The sequence below is a fragment of the Rhinatrema bivittatum genome, chromosome 1 (genome assembly GCF_901001135.1).
Source record: "Rhinatrema bivittatum chromosome 1, aRhiBiv1.1, whole genome shotgun sequence".
Lineage (NCBI taxonomy): Eukaryota > Metazoa > Chordata > Amphibia > Gymnophiona > Rhinatrematidae > Rhinatrema > Rhinatrema bivittatum.
In genome coordinates, this window is record NC_042615.1 from 216,656,578 (window position 1) to 216,663,857 (window position 7,280).

Genomic DNA, 7,280 nt, shown 5'->3' on the forward strand with positions numbered 1-7,280 from the left:
TAGACTAATGGAAAAGATGTTTCCTAACTACACATCCATAATTCAACTCATGGATTCAGTGGTGATTTACAGCTTAAAGCAGCATTATAGAAGGTAAACTGTTGCAAAAACTGTAGCAAAAGTTGACCACTGTGATGCAGCTTTTACCACTAACATGCATCCTTTTAACATTTTAGATGTTATTCGCCTCATTAAAATTACCTATCATCTGAAAAAATTTCTGGAGGGCGCTATGTTGGAGGAATCTACCATGATCTACTGTGCCATGATTTTGAGGCATATGTGGCCACATGATGATTACTCAGGGTGTGCTCACATATCTGCACAGTAGTTGTTGGCAAAGCTAAGGATTTTGAAAAGAAAGAAGATAGTATCAAAGATGGTATCAAACAGGCACCAATGACAGCTGGTTGTCATTGAAAAGATAAAGTATGAGATGAGACGAGAAAACTTTGGATATGGCAGTTTCCTCCTTCATCTTTGAGATTCCAGTTTTGGCAGAACTGTCCTCTGTTAGGTTACAGCAAGATCAAAGTGATTTATATTGGTTTTACATTTTGAATGGAACCTGAAGAAACTGTCTGCCCCAACTGCACAGCATAAAAAATGGCTTTTTAAATATTTCTTTACATTTGTATCTTTTCTTACTATTATCTTATCATCAAAGCAATAAACATGCATTAAATTTAGTTTTTTTTTGTCTAATTCTGCTTAAGCTAATGGATTACTTGATCATAGACAATATGATTTCATAAGGGGAAAATCTGGTCAAACACACTTGATTGATTTCTTTGATAAAGTGGCCATAGTAATAGATCAGGTGGGTGTAGTAGATATGGCCTATCTGGATTTCAGTAAAAGTTTTGATATTGTTTCTATCATGGACATGAGCCCTTGCGCTGTGGTGTGGTTGATGCAGCCTAGAACTAGCAAGCGAACCTGCTAGGCCCACACTGAAAGCTGGTGGACTCGCTCTTACAAGGACTGGATCAATGGCTTCACCTATACCATCCCCGTACCCTGCAGTTTGAGCCCTTGGGTTGCAGGGGCTGGCAGGGCTTAGGCGAGAGTCCTGTAAGGAGCAGTCAGACATAGTCGAGACTCGGATAGAGATCAGGGCAGGCAGGAAGCAAACGATATCTGGGTCCAGGTCAAGGTCAGCATAGGCAGCAGGTAGGAAGTTTGAGGTCCAAGCTGGGGTCAGGGCAAGCGGTAAGCAAGAAGAGTAATCTATGTCCGTAGCAAGGTTCAGAACTAGAAGTCAGGCAAAGACAGACAAAACAAAGACAAGGCACTGTGGACCAAGACACAAGCAGGACAAGGCATGGTAACGGACAAAGACAGTAAGTAGCACGCATTGCAAGGCAGAAGGATCTGTTGCTGAGGCATTTACTTGTAGCGCTGGGGTTTAAATTACAAGATTGATGATGTCATCAGTTAGTGCCGGCTGACTGGTTTCCCGCCGCAGGGCTTTTAAGAGGGCTGCGCATGCCTAAGAAGGCTCCAGAGACGTGGCAGGATGGCATTTTGGCCGTGCTGGTGGCGTGAGGAGCTGGGGTGAGTGTGGCTGGTCATGAGCCGTCCTATGGCCAACCAAAACATTACAGTTTCACATAGAAAACTGGTGAGCAAGATGGCCAGATTGGAAGTAGAACAAAAATTCTTAACTGAGTGAGAAATTGGTTGAGCAACAGACCTCAGTAAATGGTAATTAATGTGGGTCCATTTTGGTGAATAGAAGTAACCAACAGGATGCCACAAGCATCAGTGTTAGGCTTAGTCCTCTTCAGTATATTTATAAATTACATTGGGGAATGGTTAGCAAGGAAAGCGTGCCTGTTTGCAGATGATAGGAAAATTTGCAACAGAGTAAATATGCTAAAGGAGGTTAATCAGATGAAAGATCATTTTAAAAAATTGATAAAATAGTCAAAGATATGGCAACTATGCTTTAATCCAAACAATGCAAAATCATACATTTGGATTTAGAAATCCAAAGGTAGATACTTTTTTGGAGGTAAAGAACTAGCAGTCACCAAACAGAAAGGAGACCTAGGGGTCACCAACCATGAGAGTGATATCCAGTGCTATTTAGCTGGATAAGTTAGAACTTATCTAGCTATGGAGTGGCGGTTGAATATCTGGCCCAGCTGAATGGCTGCCACGTAGCCAGAAAACTAGTTATCTGGCTAAATAGTTAGCCAGCTATGTGGCTGCTGGGGTGATGACTTAGCTGGCTAAGTTATTTGGCTAACTTGTATAATCTGGGATAGCTGGATAACTTATCTGGCTAAGTCTGGTCAGCCCATAGGGCTGTCTTAAAGTTAACCAGATACATTTATCCGGCTAACTTTAAGATAGCTGAATAAATTCAGTGGCATGGCCACACCACTGAATATATGGGCTAAGTTTATTTGACTTAACTAGCTAAGCTGCACAGTGGCTCAATAACTACCTCCATCTCTGATGTCAAGGTAGTGACAAAACAGTTTGGAAAGCTAATAGTATACTTTTGTGCATAAAAAGAATAAAAAGAGGTATCACTAGTAGAAAGAGAAAAGCAATATTTCCTTTCTACAGGTATCTGGTAAGCTCCGACCCTGAGAAGTGTATTTAGTGCTGGATATTATATCTCGACAAGGTAGAGGCAACTCTAGGGAAGGCTACCAAAATGGTGAACAGCTTGCAAATATAAGCCATAGACACAAAGACGGTACTGGTTTGAAGAAAGAGAGGAAGGTGAGGTATGATATAAACATTAAAAAATTTAGGTTTCAATAAAGTGTAGAGAGATAGCATTTTTCACAGATCATAAAGCTGTAGGGCAAAATGTCATCATAAGACACTGAAAGGAGGGAAGCTCAAAAGGAATGTGAGAAAATAAGTTTTCTCTGGGAGGATGGTGGACAGACTTCCAGCAGAGATAGAAAGAGCAATAGCAGTGACAGAATTCAAGCACACATGGGACAGACACAAAAGATCCTTAGTGGTGGAGAGAGGGGGAAGGCTGCAGATCACAGCACAGTGGGAGGCAGTCATCAATGGGCAGCCTGGGTGGAACTAGTGGTCCCTTTCAGCTGACTTCTAAGTGTATTTGGTAATTGTGAACGCATTAATTGCAATCCCTGGCCAATTGCTTGTAACCAACATTAAATCTTCCAATTAATTTTAAATTACAGTAAAATTTGCTGTCTTGAAATTAGAGTCCCAATGAGGACACTTTACAATAACACCGCCCCCCACACACACACACACACACACACCGCACACACATTTTTCATAATCCATAGGAAATCTTAATAAAATGAAATTCAGGACAAAGCTACATAAATAACTTTCCAGGAATCCAGCTATATGACATATCTGGGACAACTGTAAGATTTTCAGTACAAGTGACTGATGAGCAGTCCCATTCCCAAAAGAGATGCATCCTGTCTGTGAATAAATGCCTTGCATAAATGACATCTAGATCTCCAGATAGACAAATTTGTCTGCTGCAGTCCAATATGCATGCTGTTCAAGAAATGGGGCTTTGCAAATTAAAAAAAAAAGTTTTGAAATGGATTTTCTTGAAAGAAAAGAACTTTTGAAACATGAAACACTTGCAAGGAAAAGAAATAGAATGACCCAAAATATAATTTGGTTATGTAGTCTTATAATCATTAAGTTTGACTTTTCCACAGATCAAAATTACCTACAATTTACAGAATTACGCACCCTTTTTACTAAGAGTCCAATTTAGAGAAAAGTCAAGCTATTCATTTTTTAGTGTCTGATCCAGATGTATTTCATGTATTTTTCCTTTTTATAATGCAAACTATTTTATTACTGTAGTTATGCTGTAAACTGCACTGGGTCCCTTCTGGGAAAAGGGTAGCACATAAGTATGAATGTAAAAATACCAAATGCTCTGTTATAACTGTCCTTGTAATTTACTGTATACCTGCATGTACATGCAACAGCTTTTCAAAGTGCCAGTTTCTCAAGTAGTTGAGCCATCCCTGATATTGCTTCATAGTAACATAAGAAGTGCCATGCTGGGTCTAAGGTCCATTGAGCTCAGTGTCCTGTCTCCATCAGTGGCCAAACCAGGTCATTTGCAAATACCCAGAAGATCCGAATGGGGAGATCTATTTCCTATTGCTCCTTTTCAAAGTGAAAAGTGATGATCCTTAAGTCTGCATAGCTATTGCTAATAATTGTTAATGGGACTGTCTTCCAGAAAAGTATCCAAACATTTTTTAATTTGTTATACTTCAGTCAGATACTGTGTTCGACTGAAATATTTAAAATAAGAATGGCCAAGCTAGGATAGACCAATGGTCCACCAAGCCTAGCATTCTGTCTCAGACTGTGGCACCAGAGTTAATAGTAACACCACCAGACCCAAACCAAAGTTAATTTAAGAGTTACCTGTAGATATATAATTGTGCACTGACCTGGCACTACCCATTCTCTGGTATGCGTTTATGTTCTTGTCTTCTAGAAATGCATCCAGATCCTTCTTGAATCTTGCTAAGCTGCTTGTTGTGACTACATCCCGTGGCAGCAGATACCACAATTTAACTGCTTGCTGACTAAAGAAATATTTTCTTGTGCTTGTCTTGAAAGTGCTATCATAGAGTTTCGTTGGATGCCCCCTGGTCCTAGTATTTTTGGACATAGTAAACTACTTGCTCATGGTCTGTTCTTTTACACTCATGATCTAATAGACCTCTATCATGTTCCTCATCAGTATTCTCTTTTTCAAGCTAAAAAAGTGCTTTTTTCTTTGTATAAGAGATGCCCCCAATACTCTCACTATTCTGAGTGCCCTTCTCTGTACCTTCTGAAGCTCCACCATATCCTATTTGAGATGGGGGCAACCAGAGCTGTAAGCACAGTACTCCAGGTGTGATGACACTGAAGCTTTGTATGGAGGCATGATAATATCCTCAAATTTGTCATAGATCACATTCCAAATTATCCCTAACAGATGGTTGGCTTTTTTTGACTGCTGCAGTGTATTGTTCTGATGGTTTCCATGTGTGGTCCACAGTAATTCCAAGTTCCTCCTTTTGATAGTAATTTCCCCAGAGTGGACCCCAGCGGTGTATATTGGTAGTTTGGATGATTGGTGCATCAATTTGTACTTGTCTATACTGAAATCCATTTGCCATGTGGATGTCCAAGTTTCGAGTCTTTCTAGATCGTCTGCAAATTGTACAGCCTCCCTCATCACTCCGTCCTCTAGATCATTTATAAACCAAACCGAATAATATATATTTATTTATTTTTCCAGGCTTAGTTTACACATTTCCAAATATTATGTTCAATGTGGATTACAAATGTAAACCCCCATAATTAAACATATACATATATAAAATAATATTAAAATTAAACAGAGCAAGTAACATCATGAAAATGTTTCATTAAAAATAGGGTGTTAGGTTTTTTTCTGAAAACTTTCAAGTCCTCTTCTTCAGGCAGTTCTAAAAAAAAGAGTGAACAGTCATTCTCAAGTAAACTGCAATTTCACAGTGCGCAGTGGAGGAATGGCCAATAAATGTTTTCCAGCAGAATGCAAAGTCCTTCCTGGCATATATGAGCGTAGTTTACTGGCCAATATACATTTTGTCTGTGCATTAAGCAATTTATGGACTACTGGGCCTTGTACTAACCCTTGGAGTACTCCTTTTTATACTCCCATCTCCCATTTGAGAACTTGCTACATAATCACACTAGCTGTCTCTTTCCCTTTAAATAGGAACGGACCCATTAATGTATGTTGCCCACATCCCATAGCTTATTGCCTTCCCAAATAATCTTTTGTGCAGTGCTTTGTCCAATGCCTTTTTAAAGTCCAAATATACTATATTGACTAGTTCTCCAGTATCCATGTGCCTAGTTATAATTTCAAAGAATTGCAATACCCCAAATTGCTACCCCAAAATCTATGCTGGATATTCCTAATTATAGTAGGGATGTGCTCTTGTGTTTCATTTTGTGCACACAAATTTGTATCGTGCACATGAAGTGAAATGATTTAGTATGCATTAAATAGGTTTTTATGCACAGTAATGAAAAGTGAAACAGTATAAAATAAGGCAAAAAAAGAAAAGAAACAAAATAAAATTCTTTCAGCAGCACACCACTAAATTAAATCATGTCCTTTTATGTGTTTAACAATTTTGTTCTTAATAACTGTCTCCACCATCTTATCTGGTACTGATGTCAGACTTCCAGTTCTATAATTTCCTAGTTCTCCTAGAGCCTTTCTTAAAAATTGGAGTTACATTGGTGCCATCCTGACCTCTAGTATTACAGCCATTGTTAGTACCCATTATAATCACTAAATTGTCAAGATCACCCAACTATTTTCACAATATATCTCTCCAAACTTTTATTCACATAGGGCCAGATTTTCGTATCTACGCGCAACCCAGCATGCACAAATCTACGCCCGATTTTATAACGTGTGCATGTTATAAAATCCGGGGTTGGTGCGCGCAAGGGGGTTCACACTTGTGCACCTTGTGTGCGCCGAGCCCTAGGGGAGCCCCAGTGGCTTTCCCCGTTCCCTCCCGCCCCGCCCCCCCACCTTACCCTCCCTTCCCCTATCTAACCTGCCCCCCAGCCCTACCCAAATCCCCCCCCCCCACCTTTGTTTTTTTATTTACGCCTGCCTCTGGGCAGGTGTAGGTTGCGCGCGCCGGCCAAGTGCTGGTGCATGATCCCCTGGCACAGCCACTGTGCCGGAGGCCTCGGTCCCACCCCCACCCCGCCCACTCCCTGCCCTTTTTTCAAGTCCCGAGACATACGCGCATCACCGGGCCTATGCAAAATAGGCTCAGTGCGCGCAGGAGGGGTTTAAAAGGGTTAGGCGCGTATATTACGCACGTAACCCTTTTAAAATCCACCCCAAAATGTCAAAACATTCAAATAAAAGAAACATACAATCACAGTACTACACACATGTTCACACATATGTTTGATTTTTTACACAGAAATAAATCACACATATTCATACATTTCAAAAGAAACCAGTTCCTCTTACATACACATTGCTAAATAGGAGTGGAATGCCCTATCGGGGGATCAGGCTTCCCCTGTTGGGACAGTCACTCCCATCACGTGACTTTTTTTTTTAACTTCTTAACTGAAGAGAAGAAGAGGGGCGGCTGCTAGGGTTTTCAGGCAAGCTGTGCAGCATTCAGTCAGAAGTCCAGTTTTGCAGGTAACTCCTCCTTCCCCCCACAGTCTCTTAGTTACAGGGAGAGTCAGGTAGGGTGGGAGCCTCT